General features: G+C 45.5%; 1 protein-coding gene across 1 annotated transcript in view; it reads right to left on the bottom strand.

The window, feature by feature from the left end:
* LOC134586418 (zinc finger protein 227-like) overlaps positions 1-7,224 on the bottom strand; it is a 40,848-nt gene extending 33,624 nt beyond the window's left edge. Inside the window, exon 1 of the mRNA XM_063441930.1 lies at positions 7,119-7,224. The gene's annotated coding sequence lies outside the window, so the exon portion shown is untranslated. The remainder of the gene's footprint in view (positions 1-7,118) is intronic.
* Between the last annotated feature and the right edge of the window lie 14,994 nt (positions 7,225-22,218).

The following is a 22,218-nucleotide window of genomic DNA, read 5'->3' as shown; positions in this document are numbered from 1 at the left end:
GAGCACATCTATTGATATGCATATGTTCGGTATTTTGGAGATCGTTCCCTGGTTTCCCCAAAGGTGGGACAGATTTGTCCAACATGAACACCAGGTGAAGCACTGTAGCCCGCGCTAGAAATGACCATGAAAACAAACAAACTGCAAAGTAGGAGCAAAGGGGTACGGACACATCTACCTGCCCAGGATATTTAGGTATCGAGAAGACCACGTGGGTGGAGGCAATGTAATGGAGATGGTAAAAAGTCATATTTACATGGAGGGGATGAGTACCACTGTAAAAAGCAATGATCATATGCCAAAAGTGATAAAAACACAGGCAAGATAGTCAAGCAGAAATGAAGAACATTGGCAGTAAAAAAAATAAAAATAAAATAAAATAAAATGAGAAAAATGAAATGTTAAAAATGTTCGGAATTTTCTCGATTTGTTACTTTATTTCTACAACCAATCAGGAAGCCCTTGGTCAGCCAGGAGACTGAACTGATGTGGGACTCTACAAAGGAAAACCGTGTAAGCAGATCCTAACTGTATGTATATAAAGCATTCTTCACGTCATTCTGATCTGTAATATTTGTAAGGCCCTGTCGAAAACTCCTTTAGGCTAACAAACTTAAGATTTTTTTTTTTTTTTTACTTTTACTGCATATTCTGTAAAATCGACTAGAACTAAAAATCATTTCCAAAATAAGTCATAGTAAAAATTAATAATTCAATGTACACATATTTAAACACCAGCCACCTCTTCAAGGATACAACAAGAAGCAGATTCCTAGTCATGAAATTTAGAGTGTGAACCCAGTGCTGGAGAGGAGTGATGACGGTTTGGTGGTGGGTCAGACATGTGAACCCAGTACTGGAGGGGAGTGTGTGACGAACTGACCCTTATCACGTGTTCTTGGAGGGGCCTGTTTGCAGCCTCCTGACTCAGGACTATGGGCCATGCAAAAAGGTTCATAAAAAACCTTGTTCGTACCTTTTTGCAATTCTGTTCGGTAGATTGCATTCCCCTCCTACTCTAACATTGTGCCATTCTACCGAACAACCGCACAAGCCAGGGTCCACCCGGGAGCTTGTTAACACCTTAACCGCAGTGTTCTAATTGTTCGTTTGGGTGACTGCAATACCTATGGACAACCACGAAGTGCCGGCCATCTTGTTCACATGAACGCAGGCAGCGGTGTTTGGGCATGAATCTCATGGAACTAAAATCGGACACAGAAACTAAATTGGACATCCGTCATCGGCGGCGTTTGGTTCTATACAATTTAGAAGAGCACTGTTAGGTGAAATCGTTCTTCTTGATGAGGGGGAACAAGCTCCAAGGTAAGAATATTGACTATGTTCGGTAGTTTGTTCGTTTTCCAAACTACCGAACTAGACCGACCGCAAGCCCTGATTCTCTGGAACGGTTTTGGGCATCGGACCATGCGGGCGGTCGGTCGGTCGGTCAAAAATAGGACCTCCAGGAAATTCCTGAACCCCTCAACTGATCTGGATGATTTTTGGATATGTTGGTCACCCAGATCAGGGCTATCAGGGGATGTAACTTTTGTGGGGGTTTCGGGTGTTTTAAGGTATTTTGGGGGGGTTTGTAAAAATGTGTGTTTTTTGTGTTTGGAGATAATTGAGTTTAGTATAGTGCTCAACTCAATTATCTCCCAGGCATAGGGAAGGGATTTACCTATTTTGTATGGGAGTGTCCTGGACCTGAGAGCCAATGTAATTGTGCATATGTTTTTACTGTGGTCTACTCTCAGGTACAGGGAGGAGTGCCCCTTGCATGGGGACTGTCCTAAAAGGCCAGTTGTGGCTACTGTTAAATTGAGATTCGTTTTACCCTTCATGAAGTCTAGGCTCATGTTTGGGGAATTGGAGAGCTATATTCACACTCTGGGGATTGCTATAATCACTATACTTCCTTGGATCACTACACTTGCTCTCTTAAGAGCAGCCTGCTTTGCTCTCTGGACTAGGAGAGGTCTACCCATTGAAGGCTGGATCCTGGTCTTGGGTCCAGGGTGGGTGGAGGACAGCGAGACCCCAACCAAGCTGCAGTGGTCTGTGGGGTTTACGGTGGTTATGATGTTCTAGTGCAGTGTTTACGGTGCTCGCAAGTACTAGGAAGCAGCGATTGACGGAGGTACCCGGTCGGGGTGCCAGGCGGTCCGTCACAGAGTGATGATGGTTTAGTGGTGGGTCAGTCATGTGAACCCAATGCTGGAGGGGATGAGATATCGGTAGGATTTGGGCTTTGATCCTATTATTGAGGGATATTGGTAGTTTGTGGGCTGTGATCCTAGTATTGAGGGATAACAGTAGTTTGGGGGTTTTGATCCCATTATTGAGGGATATCAGTAGTTTTGGGGATTTTATCCCATTATTGAGGGATATCGGTAGTTTTTGGGCTTTGATCCAATTATTGAGGGATATTAGTAGTTTTTGTTGTTTAATCCCATTATTGTGGGATATCGGTAGTTTTTGGGCTTTGATCCCAGGATTGAGGGATATCGGTAGTGTGGCGAACGTAACCTCGCCATGGGCTCTTGGAGGAGCTTGTTGGCCAGCCTCCTACTTCAGGACTATGGCCCCTGCTTATATGGTCCGGTATATGGGGCTTACTGAACAGATTAGGAGTATTGTGTTCATGTACCGAACCAACTCCTGAACTCTTGGACCACACGAAAGAGACCGACCGCACAGCCTGATTTCATGGAACTCTTTTGGGCAGGAGCCTTGTGTGCAGATGGTCCAATTATGACTTCCATGGAAATCCCGAACCCCTATGGGATATCGGTAATTTTTGGGCTTTGATCCAATTATTGGGGGATCTTGATAGTTTTTGTGCTTCAGTACTTCCCTGGCTGTGATAATGTACTAGGAAAATAGGCGGTTTGGGAAGCTGTTATCCCAGTATAGGAAGGATATAGGTAGTTTGGAAAGCTGTTATCCCAGTATAGGAAGGATATAGGCAGTTTGGGAAGTGGTTATCCCAGTTTAGAAAGGATATAGGCAGTTTGGGAAACGGTTATCCCAGTATAGGAAGGATATAGGGCAGGCAGTTTGGGAAGCAGTTATCCCAGTATAGGAAGGATATAGGCAGTTTGGGAAGCAATTATCCCAGTATAGGAAGGATATAGGCAGTTTGGGAAGCAGTTATCCCAGTATAGGAGGGATATAGGCAGTTTGGGAAGCTGTTATCCCAGTATAGGAAGGATATAGGCAGTTTGGAAAGCCGTTATCCCAGTATAGGAAGGATATAGGCAGTTTGGAAAGCAGTTATCCCAGTATAGGAAGGATATAGGCAGTTTGGGAAGCAGTTATCCCAGTATAGGAAGGATATAGGCAGTTTGGGAAGCAGTTATCCCAGTATAGAAAGGATATAGGCAGTTTGGGAAGCAGTTATCCCAGTATAGGAAGGATATAGGCAGTTGGGAAAGCAGTTATCCCAGTATAGGAAGGATATAGGCAGTTGGGAAAGCAGTTATCCCAGTATAGGAAGGATATAGGCATTTTAGGAAGCTGTTATCCCAGTAAAGGAAGAATATGGGCATTTTAGGAAGCTGTTATCCCAGTATAGGAAGGATATAGGCAGTTTGGGAAGCAGTTATCCCAGTATAGGAAGGATATAGGCAGTTTGGGAAGCTGTTATCCCAGTATAGGAAGAATATAGGCAGTTTGGGAAGCAGTTATCCCAGTATAGGAAGGATATAGGCAGTTTGGGAAGCAGTTATCACAGTATAGGAAGGATATGGGCATTTTAGGAAGCTGTTATCCCAGTATAGGAAGGATATAGGCAGTTTAGGAAGCATTTATCACAGTATAGGAAGGATATGGGCATTTTAGGAAGCAGTTATCCCAGTATAGGAAGGATAAGGCATTTTAGGAAGCTGTTATCCCAGTATAGGAAGGATATGGGCATTTTAGGAAGCAGTTATCCCAGTATAGGAAGGATATAGGCATTTTAGGAAGCGGTTATCCCAGTATAGGAAGGATATAGGCAGTTTAGGAAGCATTTATCACAGTATAGGAAGGATATGGGCATTTTAGGAAGCAGTTATCCCAGTATAGGAAGGATAAGGCATTTTAGGAAGCTGTTATCCCAGTATAGGAAGGATATGGGCATTTTAGGAAGCAGTTATCCCAGTATAGGAAGGATATAGGCATTTTAGGAAGCAGTTATCCCAGTATAGGAAGGATAAGGCATTTTAGGAAGCAGTTATCCCAGTATAGGAAGGATATAGGCAGTTTGGGAAGCTGTTATCCCAGTATATGAAGAATATAGGCAGTTTGGGAAGCAGTTATCCCAGTATAGGAAGGATATAGGCAGTTTGGAAAGCAGTTATCCCAGTATAGGAAGGATATAGGCAGTTTAGGAAGCAGTTATCCCAGTATAGGAAGGATAAGGCATTTTAGGAAGCAGTTATCCCAGTATAGGAAGGATATAGGCAGTTTAGGAAGCGGTTATCCCAGTATAGGAAGGATATAGGCAGTTTGGAAAGCAGTTATCCCAGTATAGGAAGGATATAGGCAGTTTAGGAAGCAGTTATCCCAGTATAGGAAGGATAAGGCATTTTAGGAAGCAGTTATCCCAGTATAGGAAGGATATAGGCATTTTAGGAAGCTGTTATCCCAGTATAGGAAGGATATGGGCATTTTAGGAAGCAGTTATCCCAGTATAGGAAGGATATAGGCATTTTAGGAAGCTGTTATCCCAGTATAGGAAGGATAAAGGCAGTTTGGTGGTCTGTGGTGAGAGTTGTGGGGGACACAGGCAGTTTAGGGAGAGGGGTTGTGATCCCAGTATTGGGATACAGGCAGATTGTGGGCTGTTATCCCATCCCCAATGATACAGGCTGTTTCAGTGCTGTGAAAACCGTATTTAAAAATATAAACAATCGGAGGGCTATAGGTAATTTGGGCACTGTGTTTCCAGTAATGAGCGATATAAACAGCAGTTTTGTGATCACAGTAGTAGGGGGGCTGTGATGCCAGTATTGGGGACACACAGTCAGTTTGGCGGGAGGGGGATACAGTTAATGTACAGCGCTACAGAATCTGATGGCGCTATATAAATAATAATGTGGGGATCTGTGATGTCAGTTTGGGTGGGTACAGACAGTATTGGGGGGGAGAAGAGGGACACTGGCAGTATTGGGGGGGAGAGGGGGCACACTGGCAGTATTGGGGACACACACACAGTCAGTATTGGGGACACACACAGTCAGTATTGGGGACACACACAGTCACTATTGAGGGGGGGCAGCCATTATTGGGGGACACAGACAATATTGGGAGGGCCCAGTCAGTATTGGGGGACACAGACAGTATTTGGGGGGGGCAGCCATTATTGGGGGACACAGTCAGTATTGGGGACACACACAGCCAGTATTGGAGGGGGGGGGATACACAGTCAGTATTGGGGGGGATACACAGTCAGTATTTGGGGGGGATACACAGTCAGTATTTGGGGGGGATACACAGTCAGTATTGGGGGGGATACACAGTCAGTATTTGGGGGGGATACACAGTCAGTATTTGGGGGGGATACACAGTCAGTATTTGGGGGGGATACACAGTCAGTATTGGGGGGGCAGCCAGTATTTGGGGGGGGGGGGGACACAGCCAGTATTTGGGAGCCCAGCCAGTATTGGGGGGGGGCGGGGACCAAAGCCAGTATTTGGGGGACAAACACAGTCAGTATTGGGGGGACACAGTCAGTATTGGGGGACACACACACACAGTCAGTATTGGGGGGGACACACACACAGTCAGTATTGGGACACACACACACAGACAGTATTGGGACACACACAGTCAGTATTGGGACACACACACACAGTCAGTATTGGGACACACACACACAGTCAGTATTGGGACACACACACACAGTCAGTATTGGGGGGGGGACACACACAGTCAGTATTGGGGGGACACACACACAGTCAGTATTGGGGGGATACACAGTCAGTATTGGGGGGGATACACAGTCAGTATTGGGGGACACAGTCAGTATTGGGGGGGATACACAGTCAGTATTGGGGGGGGCAGCCATTATTGGGCGGGGACACAGTCAGTATTGGGGGGGGCAGCCATTATTGGGCGGGGACACAGTCAGTATTGGGGGGGGCAGCCATTATTGGGCGGGGACACAGTCAGTATTGGGAGGGGCAGCCATTTTTGGGCGGGGACACAGTCAGTATGGGGGGGGCAGCCATTATTGGGCGGGGACACAGTCAGTATTGGGGGGGGGGCAGCCATTATTGGGGGACCAGTCACTATTGGGGGGGGAGACATTATTGGGGGATAGTCAGTATTGGGGGGACAGTCAGTATTGGGGGAAGGGGACAGTCAGTATTGGGGGGGCAGTCAGTATTGGGGGAGGGGGGCAGTCAGTATTGGGGGAGGGGGCAGTCAGTATTGGGGGAGGGGGACAGTCAGTATTGGGGGGGACAGTCAGTATTGGGGGGGAGGGGGACAGTCAGTATTTGGGGGGGCAGTCAGTATTGGGGGGAGGGGGACAGTCAGTATTGGGGGGGCAGTCGGTATTTGGGGGGGCAGTCAGTATTGGGGGGGACAGTCAGTATTGGGCGGGACAGTCAGTATTGGGTGGGAGGGGGACAGTCAGTATTTGGGGGGGCAGTCAGTATTGGGGGGGACAGTATTGGGGAGGAGGCAGTCAGTATTGGGGGGACAGTCAGTATTGGGTGGGAGGGGGACAGTCAGTATTTGGGGGGGCAGTCAGTATTGGGGGGGACAGTATTGGGGAGGAGGCAGTCAGTATTGGGGGGACAGTCAGTATTGGGGGGGGGCAGTCAGTATTTGGGGGGGCAGCCATTATATGGGGGACACAGTCAGTATTGGTGGGAGGGGGACAGTCAGTATTTGGGGGGGCAGCCATTATATGGGGGACACAGTCAGTTTGGGGGGGGGGGCAGTCAGTATTGGGGAGGGGGACAGTCAGTATTTGGGGGGGGCAGTCAGTATTTGGGGGGGGCAGCCATTATAGGGGGGACACAGTCAGTATTTGGGGGGGCAGCCATTATATGGGGGGGGTGGTATAATGAGGCCTCAGCTTGTAGTGTCCCCCTTGCCTCCCACCATTGCCCTGGTCTTACCTGCCCCCCTCTCTCTGGGCCCAGCCGCTCTCCCTCTTTAGGTTTTGGCTTTCCAGGAGTAGAATATTGAGGAGACACTGAGAGGCTCTGCGCATGCGCGGGAGCGAGTTTCTGACACCTGGGAGAGTGCGCGACACCGCGGTCAACGCTGAGCGCATGCGCAGAGAGCAGAGTGCGGGACCGCGCATGCGCAATGACAAACCCACTGGAAGAAGTGCGGCGGCGCCATGTTTACTGTGGGCAGCCTGGTAGTACCTGCCTGCATGCCATTCAGTGATCATGTCAGTGTACTGTGTGTATCCCATACTGGCCCTTTAATGGGAATACTCAGCACCTGGTCAGAGTTTACACTGGATTAAAGCATTTACTGCATCCTAACTCCATTCACTAAGAGACAAATTTACTAAAGTGTCACTTTTCACGAATTCAGAGTGAAATTCAAATTTTCACACCAAAAAAGCCAAACTGCAACCACTGGCGGGATATTTACTAAAATCCAAATTATCACAAAGTAAATTCTAACCACAAAACAGAGTTTAAATAGTCACGGCGCCACTACGTGTTAGTTGGAGGATTCTTTTTACTATTTCTCCTCAGATTTGTATCATTCATTTAGATTTTTAGAATAATTCCCGTTTGCTGACATTCAATGTCACTTTCTTGCTTTTCCGAGGAGTATCCAATAATTCAGCATTTCTATCGAGGTTGTTACGTTTGGTGTTCGGGTTCCGTGTTACGAGCACCTCATTGCCAAGCACTTACAGTTTTTATTGATGCTTAGGACCTGCGGAGGCCAATTCCGGGTTAGCTGACAGTAAACTTACTTTTGTTTATTCTCATTTAAAAGGTTTCATATTGTAATTATTAGGTGTTTTTTTTTGCGATTACCATTCTAAGTAGTATTAGTGTAAGAAGCCTCAACATACCTCCAAACATTGTCGTCTCGTAAAGCGGTACACCAATGGGCTGTGTAAAAGGGGGCAGAAATGGAACGCAAACCACGCCACTGGCACATCCAAAGGGGGTTGGTTCAATTAAATATTAGATGGGCCAACCTGGCATGACTACCAATGGCGCAGGACAGCCCGCTGTGGGCAGATGTTATAGAGAGCAGCGCTCGCTGCATGGTCCTAGTGACCTTCGCGTTTCGCTCCCTCGTGTAATTGTGCACTTGCACTATCCTTAAGGCCAGAGATATATTAGAAAATTTGCAACGCTTGCATAACGCACTTCCATTTCAAGATGGATGGAATGTACCATGGGATCTGCTAACACAATATCGGCTAAAATAGTTCAGCTGTAACTGTAGCTGAGGTTTTTTTCCCAAATGAGCACATTCTGATTAATGCTGATGCATATTTTTTAGATATTCAGTAAATAAGCTCCTACCTTTCATTGACCCCTTAACGAAGACTTTTCCGAGATGTTATGAGATCTATATGGCACGTTTGATATGCAATCGTTCCACCATAATTTAATGCTTCCTCCTTAGGCTCACTCACACATATACATTTTTTGCTTCTTTTTTTTTATGACAGATTAGGCTTTCTTCTGCTATCCTATGTGTACACATAACACAAATTTATAGCCCAGGATCATGCTGAGCGAGCAATATTAACTTTAAAGGCACCCCACTGGCCCATGCAGATTGGTGCCTTTATGGGCCGGTGGGAGATTCCTCCATTGTAGGGAATAAGGGGGAGCCCAAAGAGCCTCGGCTCTCACCTTCTTCCAGGTGCAGAAAGTGGATGTGCCAGGGGCACGGTTTGCATCACTTATCTCATACATCAACTACAGACACACACTGCATCACCAGCAGAAACAAACTACATCCCCTGCAGACACACACACCACATCCCCTACCCACACTGCATCACCAGCAGAAACAAACTACATTACCTACAGACACACACTGCATCACCTGCAGAAACAAACTACATCCCCTACAGACACACACACCACATCCCCTACCGACACACACTGCATCACCAGCAGAAACAAACTACATTACCTACAGACACACACTGCATCACCTGCAGAAACAAACAACATCCTCTACAGACACACACACTACACCCTCTACAGACACACACTGCATCACCAGCAGAAACAAACTACATCCCCTACAGACACACACACTACATCCTCTACAGACACACACTGCATCACCAGCAGAAAAAAAACGACATCCCCTACAGACACACACTAAATCCCTTACAGATACACACTACATCACCAGCAGGAACAAACTACATCCCCTACAGACACACAATCTACATTACCAGCAGAAACAAACTACATCCCCTACAGACACACACTGCATCACTTATCTCATACTACATCCCCTATATATGTTCTGCATTACCAGCACATGCAATACATTCCTTTAACACACTACATCCCCTATAGATACACTTTATCTCCTACATACACACACTGCATCACCAGCAGAAACAAACTACATCCCCTACAGACACACACTGCATCACCTGCAGAAACAAACTACATTCCCTACAGGCAAACACACTGAATCACCAGCAGAAACAAACTACATCCTCTACAGACACACACACCACATCCCCTACCGACACACACTACATCCCTTACAGATACACACTACATCACCAGCAGGAACAAACTACATCCCCGACAGACACACACACCACATCCCCTACCGACACACACTACATCACCAGCAGAAAAAAAACGACATCCCCTACAGACACACACTACATCCCTTACAGATACACACTACATCACCAGCAGGAACAAACTACATCCCCGACAGACACACACACCACATCCCCTACCGACACACACTACATCACCAGCAGAAAAAAAACGACATCCCCTACAGACACACACTACATCCCTTACAGATACACACTACATCACCAGCAGGAACAAACTACATCCCCTACAGACACACAATCTACATTACCAGCAGAAACAAACTATATCCCCCTACAGACACACACTGCATCACTTATCTCATACTACATCCCCTGTATATGTTCTGCATCACCGGCACACACACACACATAATACATTCCTTTAACACACTACATCCCCTATAGATACACACTTTATCCCCTACATACACACACTGCATCACCAGCAGAAACAAACTACATCCCCTACAGACACACACACCACATCCCCTACCGACACACACTGCATCACCAGCAGAAACAAACTACCGTATATAATCGTGTATAAGCCGACTTTTCAAGCACATCTTTTTATACGGCTTATACTCGAGTGAGGGTCCCGCTCATCTGCGGGCGCCTGCACCCTCTGTGGGTGGCTGCTCTTCTTTTTTCCTGCACGCCGGCCGCCTCTGTGTCCGTGCCGTACGTAAATTTTCCTCCATTAGCCTTCACCAGACATCTGCAGTGCTAAGTTTACCAATCATTGGTCTAGAAGCTAATGTAGAGAGGTGACTGATCCAACGTGGACCCAATATTCCACATACGGCTCATGTGGACTGTGATCACATTATGATGAAAACAGGATTCCCAGAACACAAAATCCACCCTTGATAAGGGTCTGGGCTGTGGGTGCTGAGAGAGTCACATTTTCAGTCAAACCACTGAAATATATATAGATCGGGATACAGCTGTGTATCTACAGCAACACATAGTGAAGTAATGTTACACATAAAAAAGATATACCCTACAATTAGTGTGTCTCCCAGAAGCTTATGTGTGCTGGTACCTGGGTACCTATTTTTTATTTTCTTATTAATCCCTATCTGCACCTAGTGTTGACTATGCTTGCATAGAGAAGCCTCTGTTAGGGCTCATAATATACACGCTGGTATCTATTTTTATTTTTGAAATTTACCGGTAGCTGCTGCATTTTCCACTCTAGGCTTATACTCAAGTCAATACGTTTCCCCAGTTTTTTGGGGTAAAATTAGGGGCCTCGGCTTATATTCGGGTCGGCTTATACTCAAGTATATACGGTACATACTACATCCCCTACAGACACACACACTGCATCACTAGCAGAAACATACTACATCCCCTACAGACACACACTGCATCACTTATCTCATACTACATCCCCATATATATGTTCTGCATTACCAGCACACGCAATACATTCCTTTAACACACTACATCCCCTATAGATACACTTTATCTCCTACATACACACACTGCATCACCAGCAGAAACATACTACATCCCGTACAGACACACACACCACATTCCTTACAGACACACACTGCATTACCAGTATAAACATACTACATTCCCTACAGACCCACACTGCATTATCAGCAGAAACAAACTACATCCCCTACAGACAAACACGATAAATTACTATTATTATTATTTATATAGCGCCAACATATACTACAGTGCTTTACAATCATAGAATGGGAATAACTAAAAACAAGTAGCCGACTTACAAAATATTAACAGAGACAAGAAGTGAAGAAGGCTTTGCTAAAACAAGCTTACAATCTATGAACATCACACACACATACATTGTGCACCCTACATACAGACAGTACATCCCTACAAAAACACTGCATCCACTACACACATACTACTTCCCCACGCATATACTAAATCACCCTATACACACACACACACACTATCTCTACAGACCCTTGACAGACATACTACACCAAATACACAAAACAAACAGATCTATTTACACAAAGCTGTGGAGCTCTGCGATACATTACTAAAACCATTACTGTCAAAATGTTGTGCTTGTCTGTGTGAGCCTGTCAATGCCTGTGTCTCTTCCTTGTGCACCTTTCTGTGGCTGTGTGTGCCTATGTGTGTCTACCTGTTTGCGTGTACCTGTCAGTGCCTGTCTGTGTCTCTGTAAGTAATTCTGAATGTGTTAAGAGGCTTGTTGGGGGTGGATTTGGGTAGGGGCCAGGGGTGAAACTTTAGTAAGGGGTATTTTGGGCTCAAGCACTGTGTGTTTTTGTTTTTTATCGTCCACACGGACCTCCAGCGTCAGATTTTCCCCATAGGAAAGCATTGAATAATGTTTTCCTACGGGGAGGTCTAATGTGTGTGCGGCCATTGTCGCGCATGCGCATTACGTCTCCCCCGCCGGCTGACATCGGCGGGGGAGGAGCGTGGGCTGAGCCTGACCCAGCACCAAGGGACATCGGCGCTGGATTCTGGTAATTAACTGAAGGTTTTTTTTTGGCAACTTATAAGATAAATATTGCAAAGAGTTAATTACAGAAACTATAACCTCAAAAGCAATCACATACACTCACTCACTGACAGACACACACACACACACTCACTGACAAACACACACACACTGACAGTCAAACATTCACACACTCACTGACACACAGACTCAGACATCCAGCCTCCCTACCTCCCCGGGTCCAGTCTCCCTACCTCCCCGGGTCCAGCCTCCCTACCTCCCCGGGTCCAGCCTCCCTACCTCCCCGGGTCCAGCCTCCCTACCTCCTCGGGTCCAGTCTCGCTACCTCCCCGGGTCCAGTCTCCCTACCTCCCTGGGGTGCAGTGTGGGGCAGCTCCTCACTCCTCCGCTGTTTAGTATGCCGGGGCTGGAATTACATCCTATTCCGGCTCCAGACATCACAGAGGGTGCACGAGGGAGGAGTGGGGAGCTGCAATTAGAGCCTCCCTCCCCGCCCACACTGCCGCTGCCTGCCTCCTCTCTTCTGGCTTTCATTGGCAGAGCAGGCACCTGCCATCAGGGTAATCGAGTGCCTGCTCTGCCATATTGAAGGATAGCTTCTGGGGCGCCCCGAGGTGTCCAAATGGCCACCTCCTGGACCCCCTGTGACAGGGCTTCTCTTGGCGCCCCCATTTTTGGGCACCTGGAGGACTGGCCCGGCGATGAGGAGGGGTGGCTCGAGAGCCGCTCACCTGGCGCTGCGGCCCAGGACAGGGGGAGCCCACCAGGAAATATCCCCGTGGGCGCCCCCAGCAGGCGAATGCCTAATTTGCCTAATAAATGCGCCGGCCCTGTCCCAGCACCCCTAGGTGTCTCTTTTCCAAGCCCTGGTCTGTCTCTTTTGCCCCTTTCCCCTCTCTGCAGTGTTAATTTGTCAGCAAATGTTGATTTAGATTTTGTCATAGTCTTTTTGACTAAAAAGTAATTTTAGTTTTAGTCGTATATTATTCATCTGAATTGTTTTAGTTTTAGTCAACTAAATCTCAAAAATGTTAGTAGACTAAAATTTGCCTAAAATTGTTAGTCGACAAAAATGAACACTGTTGCTAACCCTAACAATTAGCCAATCACAGTGATCATATTGCTTTAGCGGACATCAGTGGCATGTCATCATCACTGTGATTCACTTCCAGGGTGAGACAGTCTAATGAGACTGCTGGCAATAGTCCAGTACATGCCCAGCACAGTGTGTACCAATATCCAATATGCCTCGAGCAGTCTATGATTCTCTGTACAGCTGCTCAATGCAACGTTGTAGGCACCATAACCTCTTCAGCTCATTGAAGTGTTTATGGTGGCTGCCACGTCCTGCAGACCTGCTTAACAGTTTAATCAGTTCCCAGCAGCCAGACCTCCAGTTGGGATATGGCAGAGACCTGTTCGTAAAAGGGGCTTGGGCAGTGATTGTCAGAGAGAACTTGCTCTACGATGGCCCAGTTTCAAACACGAAGATTTAAGATGGTTAAATAAAAGCATTGAATTATTCCATTCCACGTGTCGTGCTTCTGGGAGTAACAAAAATGAGGAGGATATTGTGTATTAGAGAGGTTTTCTCCAAATAATTGTATAGCAATGGATCCCAGAAGGGTACACTTAAAAAAATAATGACCCATTCACAAAGTGATCCAAAACAAATACTATTATTATTGGCATTTATATAGCGCACACCTATTCCACAGCGTTTTAAAATGTTATAAAGGGGAGAATTTAATAACCAATGAGACAAACTATTACACATTTTGAAAGACACAAAGGGCAGCGTTGGAGAAATGGAAGGTGAGAGAATGAAGTGCGGACCCACAAATTCCAAAATCAATGAAGTGGTCTGGGTGCCATGTCCCTCTAATTTTGTCCCTGAAGTGTAAATCATTGCTTTTCCACACAACATCAATGCTTACAGTGCAGGTAATGCCTCTAATGGCCATCCCTCTGACAGCCACTAGAGGCGTTTCTGACGAAATAGCAGAGTAAAACTCTATTTCTAACAGATGGTCTCATAGAGACCATCTGATTGGCGCAGCATGGCACGTGCCGTGCATGTGCACTAGCCCCTAATACATTCCTATAGGAAAGCTTTGGATTGGCTGAAATCATTGATCTCAATGATCCCAGCCGAGGAGGTGGGGCCAGCCACACACAGAGCAGCTAGACGTGGGAGGAATGGTGTGTGAACTTACAAAGGGGGGCTGGGGACCTAAACATTTAACAGGGCACTATAGCATTAGAAAAACATATTTATGTATAACATAGTTAAAGAGTAGAATATAGGTTTGGGGAACGACCCTCTGAGTCATTTGGCTATTCTGAAGAGGTGGGTTATTATGGACTTCTTAAAGGGCTGAAGACTAGACCATAAACATCCAGGGAACATAGAGGAAGGGAATTTCAGCCTAGCGAAGCACTGCTACGTCTGGTACAGCCTTCTCCCACAAGACCTTTACCAAGTCAGTCGCCATCTTCAAGTGTAAAAATGGTGACAGGAGTCGCACTCAATCCCAGCAGCCACCTGGTGCTCCGGAGTAAGACCAGCAATGCCACAATGACAAAGCAGCACAAATTTGCCAGGCACACAAGGTGTTAAAGCCGCAGGCAGTTCTAATAGAACAAAAGGAGCAGAAACGTTTCGACCTGCTAAGAGGTCTTCATCAAGCCATCTTCCAGTGTGGCATGATGAAATGGGGATAGATATGACCGGAAAGTGCAGCTCCAACAAATATAAAACTGTAACGGATCACCTGGCACCCCGACTGGGTACCTCCGTTGAAGGATGCTCCTAGCACTTCCTGAGGGCTCCAAGCACTCCAGCAGACACCACAACCACCGTAGACTCCTTCAGAGAGCAAGACAGGACCAAGCTCTTAAAAGAGCTTAGGAGTGATTATAGAAAGGAAATATGCAGAGCATAACAATCCCTTGTGGCAGATTCCCCCAATAACAGATGGAACTCAAAATTGAGGGTGAAGTAGAACTGAACTTTATTCAAACACGCTTTTATGCCCATTCTACACGCATAGTACTGCCCACAGGGTTATGAAGTATAACCAATCAATCCGTACAATACACTCAGACACTCCCACACAAAATCCTCCCTTCTGCCTGTGATACAATAACCTTACACAATGGGTTAATGTAATTATCACAGGCAGAGAAATACAGTTTTTACACATATACTGTAACTTTAAAAATATACATTCAATCTTCACAAAACTATTATTATTCAGCACACTTTAATATAAACATAGTCAAAGTTCAGCCAATTCCATCCAGGGGTTAAAAAGTTAGCTGGAAGTCCTTTTATGACCGACCGCAAGCACATTTTCATGCCCAAAACAGTTCCAGAGAATCAGGTTGTGCGGACGGTCTATTTCCCATGTTAGAGTCAGTTCAAACAGACGAACGACAACCATTCGAATTGTCGAACTGTTGAATGAACTGTCGAATGAACTGTCAAATGCATTAGTTCCAGGGAAGGTAAAACTTCAGCGGTGCTCGTGCCAATTTTAGTTCCATGAGTTTGACGGCACACACCGCTGACTGCATTCGAATTAATAAAAATGGCCGGCGCCACGTGTTCGGTTTTCTAATGGCGGCCACTTCGACTACTTCGGCACTTCGGCTGCATCCGAAGTGCCATGCCAAAACTGCATGTCCTTTCCCAACGTACTTAAATGGCCAAAAACAGCACAATAAAAATACATTATGCCCAAATAGTTCTTAAAGGGCCATACACAGTCCAATACAAGTCCATAAGCCCCAAATCAGTTCCTTAAAGGGCAATACATCCCAGGGGCCATAGTCACATGGCAGGAGGCGGACAAACAGGCTTCTCCAATGCCCAGTGGCGAGGTTGGTTTTGCCACAAAAACATAATCTGATATGTAGCCTAACTGGAGGTGGGACTGGAATAGCCATCAAGAAAAAAAAGAGCTGAGGCGATCGGAGAAGGGGGTTTAAAGGGGTGACAGTAAAAATGGGGTGAAATCTCAGCGATGCGGTGGAGTGAGAGGGTAATACTAATGTGTGGGTGCCCGGATAGACAATAATAGCATATAGACACTGAGGAGTATGAGTGGCTCATATTAAAATTGTTTCATTGTATTTTTTGGAACTATATTATTATTATTTTCTATAGCACCGACATATTCTGCAGCCCTTTTGTCAAGGCTAACCTAACCCTAGCACGGAAACCTAGGTAAAAACAGAGCAGAGGACAAAAGCCTGTACTGGCTGCCACAAAGGAGTAATAGGCAGTAGAGTAACAGTAAACAGACTGAGGTCAAAGCAGCATAGAGAGGCACAAATTCGAGAGACAAGCCAAGGTGAGGATTACAGAGATCAGGACCAGTCAAGCCATGCCATGTCCTAATCCAGAAAAGACAATAATACAAGTAACAAACTCTCGGGTATACAGGAACTACCCTACAGGTCATTACGTATGCAACGCTACAATGTGCATGGCCGATGATGCCAGATTGATGCACTGTTCCTTGGCATTAAAAAATGACACAAGCCTTCAGGTGTACTAGATGCAACTCAAGTGGAGTGGTCTGCGTCAGACATGATGCCAGAATAACACATGGCGTCAGAATGGATGCAGGAATCATGCAGAGAGTCAGAATGGATGCAGGAATGACGCACAGCACCATAATGGGTATAGGAATGACGCACAGCACCATAATGGGTGTAGGAATCACGCACAGCACCATAATGGGTATAGGAATGACGCACAGCACCATAATGGGTATAGGAATGACGCACAGCACCATAATGGGTGTAGGAATCACGCATAGCACCATAATGGATGCAGGAATGACGCACAGCACTAGAATGGATGCAGGAATGACGCACAGCACCATAATGGGTATAGGAATGACGCACAGCACCAGAATGGGTATAGGAATGACGCACAGCACCATAATGGGTATAGGAATGACACACAGCACCATAATGGGTGTAGGAATCACGCATAGCACCATAATGGATGCAGGAATGACGCACAGCACTAGAATGGATGCAGGAATGACGCACAGCACCAGAATGGGTGTAGGAATGACACACAGCACCAGAATGGGTGTAGGAATAACGCATAGCACCATAATGGGTGTAGGAATGACGCACAGCACCAGAATGGCTCTAATTGTGTACCTTTAGCCATGATCTACAGACTGACCAGGGCTCTAATTGTGTAACTTTAGCCGTGATCTACAGACTGACCAGGGCTCTAATTGTGTAACTTTAGCCGTGATCTATAGGCTGACCATGGCTCTAATTGTGTAACTTTAGCCATGATCTACAGACTGACCAGGGCTCTAATTGTGTAACTTTAGCCATGATCTACAGACTAACTTTGGCTCCAATTGTGTAACTTTAGCCATGATCTACAGACTGACCTTGGCTCCAATTGTGTAACTTTAGCCATGATCTACAGACTGACCATGTCTCTAATTGTGTAACTTTAGCCGTGATCTACAGACTGACCATGGCTCTCATTGTGTAACTTTAGCCATGATCTACAGACTGATCAGGGCTCTAATTGTGTAACTTTAGCCATGATCTACAGACTGACCATGGCTCTCATTGTGTAACTTTAGCCATGATCTACAGACTGACCAGGGCTCTCATTGTGTAACTTTAGCCATGATCTACAGACTGACCATGGCTCTCATTGTGTAACTTTAGCCATGATCTACAGACTGACCAGGGCTCTCATTGTGTAACTTTAGCCATGATCTACAGACTGACCAGGGCTCCAATTGTGTAACTTTAGCCATGATCTACAGACTGACCATGTCTCTAATTGTGTAACTTTAGCCATGATCTACAGACTGACCATGGCTCTAATTGTGTAACTTTAGCCGTGATCTACAGACTGACCAGGGCTCTAATTGTGTAACTTTAGCCATGATCTACAGACTGACCATGGCTCTAATTGTCTTACTTTAGCCATGATCTACAGACTGACCAGGGCTCTATTTGTGTACCTTTAGCCATGATCTACAGACTGACCAGGGCTCTAATTGTGTAACTTTAGCCGTGATCTACAGACTGACCATGGCTCTAATTGTGTTACTTTAGCCGTGATCTAAAGACTGACCAGGGCTCTAATTGTGTAACTTTAGCCGTAATCTACAGACTGACCATGGCTCTAATTGCTGTAGCTTTAGCCGTGATCTACAGACTGACCAGGGCTCTAATTGCTGTAACTTTAGCCGTGATCTACAGACTGACCATGGCTCTAATTGTGTAACTTTAGCCGTGATCTACAGACTGACCAGGGCTCTATTTGTGTAACTTTAGCCGTAATCTACAGACTGACCATGGCTCTCATTGTGTAACTTTAGCCGTGATCTACAGACTGACCAGGGCTCTATTTGTGTAACTTTAGCCATGATCTACAGGCTGACCATGGCTCTAATTGTGTAACTTTAGCCATGATCTACAGACTGACCATGGCTCTAATTGTCTTACTTTAGCCGTGATCTACAGACTGACCAGGGCTCTATTTGTGTAACTTTAGCCGTGATCTACAGACTGACCAGGGCTCTAATTGTGTAACTTTAGCCGTGATCTACAGACTGACCATGGCTCTCATTGTGTAACTTTAGCCATGATCTACAGACTGACCATGGCTCTCATTGTGTAACTTTAGCCATGATCTACAGACTGACCAGGGCTCTCATTGTGTAACTTTAGCCATGATCTACAGACTGACCAGGGCTCCAATTGTGTAACTTTAGCCATGATCTACAGACTGACCATGTCTCTAATTGTGTAACTTTAGCCATGATCTACAGACTGACCATGGCTCTAATTGTGTAACTTTAGCCGTGATCTACAGACTGACCAGGGCTCTAATTGTGTAACTTTAGCCATGATCTACAGACTGACCATGGCTCTAATTGTCTTACTTTAGCCGTGATCTACAGACTGACCATGGCTCTAATTGTCTTACTTTAGCCGTGATCTACAGACTGACCATGGCTCTAATTATGTTACTTTAGCCGTGATCTACAGACTGACCATGGCTCTATTTGTGTAACTTTAGCCGTGATCTACAGACTGACCAGGGCTCTAATTGTGTAACTTTAGCCGTGATCTACAGACTGACCATGGCTCTCATTGTGTAACTTTAGCCATGATCTACAGACTGACCATGGCTCTCATTGTGTAACTTTAGCCATGATCTACAGACTGACCAGGGCTCTCATTGTGTAACTTTAGCCATGATCTACAGACTGACCAGGGCTCCAATTGTGTAACTTTAGCCATGATCTACAGACTGACCATGTCTCTAATTGTGTAACTTTAGCCATGATCTACAGACTGACAATGGCTCTAATTGTGTAACTTTAGCCGTGATCTACAGACTGACCATGTCTCTAATTGTGTAACTTTAGCCATGATCTACAGACTGACCAGGGCTCTCATTGTGTAACTTTAGCCATGATCTACAGACTGACCAGGGCTCCAATTGTGTAACTTTAGCCATGATCTACAGACTGACCATGTCTCTAATTGTGTAACTTTAGCCATGATCTACAGACTGACCATGGCTCTAATTGTGTAACTTTAGCCATGGTCTACAGACTGACCAGGGCTCTAATTGTGTAACTTTAGCCATGATCTACAGACTGACCATGGCTCTAATTGTCTTACTTTAGCCGTGATCTACAGACTGACCATGGCTCTAATTGTGTAACTTTAGCCATGATCTACAGACTGACCAGGGCTCTATTTGTGTAACTTTAGCCATGATCTACAGACTGACCATGGCTCTAATTGTGTACCTTTAGCCATGATCTACAGACTGACCAGGGCTCTAATTGTGTAACTTTAGCCGTGATCTACAGACTGACCATGTCTCTAATTGTGTAACTTTAGCCGTGATGTACAGACTGACCATGGCTCTAATTGTGTTACTTTAGCCGTGATCTAAAGACTGACCAGGGCTCTAATTGTGTAACTTTAGCCGTAATCTACAGACTGACCATGGCTCTAATTGTGTAACTTTAGCCATGATCTACAGACTGACCTTGGCTCCAAGTGTGTAACTTTAGCCATGATCTACAGACTGACCAGGGCTCTATTTGTGTAACTTTAGCCGTGATCTACAGACTGACCATGGCTCTCATTGTGTAACTTTAGCCGTGATCTACAGACTGACCAGGGCTCTATTTGTGTAACTTTAGCCATGATCTACAGGCTGACCATGGCTCTAATTGTGTAACTTTAGCCATGATCTACAGACTGACCATGGCTCTAATTGTCTTACTTTAGCCGTGATCTACAGACTGACCAGGGCTCTATTTGTGTAACTTTAGCCATGATCTACAGGCTGACCATGGCTCTAATTGTGTAACTTTAGCCATGATCTACAGACTGACCAGGGCTCTATTTGTGTAACTTTAGCCATGATCTACAGACTGACCTTGGATCTAATTGTGTAACTTTAGCCATGATCTACAGACTGACCATGGCTCTAATTGTGTAACTTTAGCCATGATCTACAGACTGACCAGGGCTCTATTTGTGTAACTTTAGCCATGATCTACAGACTGACCATGGCTCTAATTGTGTAACTTTAGCCATGATCTACAGACTGACCAGGGCTCTATTTGTGTAACTTTAGCCATGATCTACAGACTGACCTTGGATCTAATTGTGTACCTTTAGCCATGATCTACAGACTGTCCATGGCTCTAATTGTGTAACTTTAGCCGTGATCTACAGACTGACCAGGGCTCTATTTGTGTAACTTTAGCCATGATCTACAGACTGACCTTGGATCTAATTGTGTACCTTTAGCCATGATCTACAGACTGACCATGGCTCTAATTGTGTAACTTTAGCCGTGATCTACAGACTGACCATGGCTCTAATTGTGTAACTTTAGCCATCATCTTCAGACTGACCAGGGCTCTAATTGTGTAACTTTAGCCATCATCTTCAGACTGACCAGGGCTCTAATTGTGTAACTTTAGCCGTGATCTACAGACTGACCATGGCTCTAATTGTGTACCTTTAGCCATGATCTACAGACTGACCAGGGCTCTAATTGTGTAACTTTAGCCGTGATCTACAGACTGACCATGTCTCTAATTGTGTAACTTTAGCCATGATCTACAGACTGACCAGGGCTCTAATTGTGTAACTTTAGCCATGATCTACAGACTGACCAGGGCTCTAATTGTGTAACTTTAGCCGTGATCTACAGACTGACCATGTCTCTAATTGTGTAACTTTAGCCATGATCTACAGACTGACCAGGGCTCTAATTGTGTAACTTTAGCCGTGATCTACAGACTGACCATGTCTCTAATTGTGTAACTTTAGCCATGATCTACAGACTGACCAGGGCTCTAATTGTGTAACTTTAGCCATGATCTACAGACTGACCATGTCTCTAATTGTGTAACTTTAGCCGTGATCTACAGACTGACCATGGCTCTAATTGTGTAACTTTAGCCGTGATCTAAAGACTGACCAGGGCTCTAATTGTGTAACTTTAGCCATGATCTACAGACTGACCAGGGCTCTAATTGTGTAACTTTAGCCGTGATCTACAGACTGACCATGTCTCTAATTGTGTAACTTTAGCCATGATCTACAGACTGACCAGGGCTCTAATTGTGTAACTTTAGCCGTGATCTACAGACTGACCATGTCTCTAATTGTGTAACTTTAGCCATGATCTACAGACTGACCAGGGCTCTAATTGTGTAACTTTAGCCATGATCTACAGACTGACCATGTCTCTAATTGTGTAACTTTAGCCGTGATCTACAGACTGACCATGGCTCTAATTGTGTAACTTTAGCCGTGATCTACAGACTGACCAGGGCTCTAATTGTGTAGCTTTAGCCATGATCTACAGACTGACCAGGGCTCTAATTGTCTTACTTTAGCCGTG

The sequence above is a fragment of the Pelobates fuscus genome, chromosome 2, assembly GCF_036172605.1.
Source record: "Pelobates fuscus isolate aPelFus1 chromosome 2, aPelFus1.pri, whole genome shotgun sequence".
NCBI lineage: Eukaryota > Metazoa > Chordata > Amphibia > Anura > Pelobatidae > Pelobates > Pelobates fuscus.
Note: the sequence above shows the minus strand (reverse complement) of the source record. Positions and strands in the feature narration are given on the sequence as shown.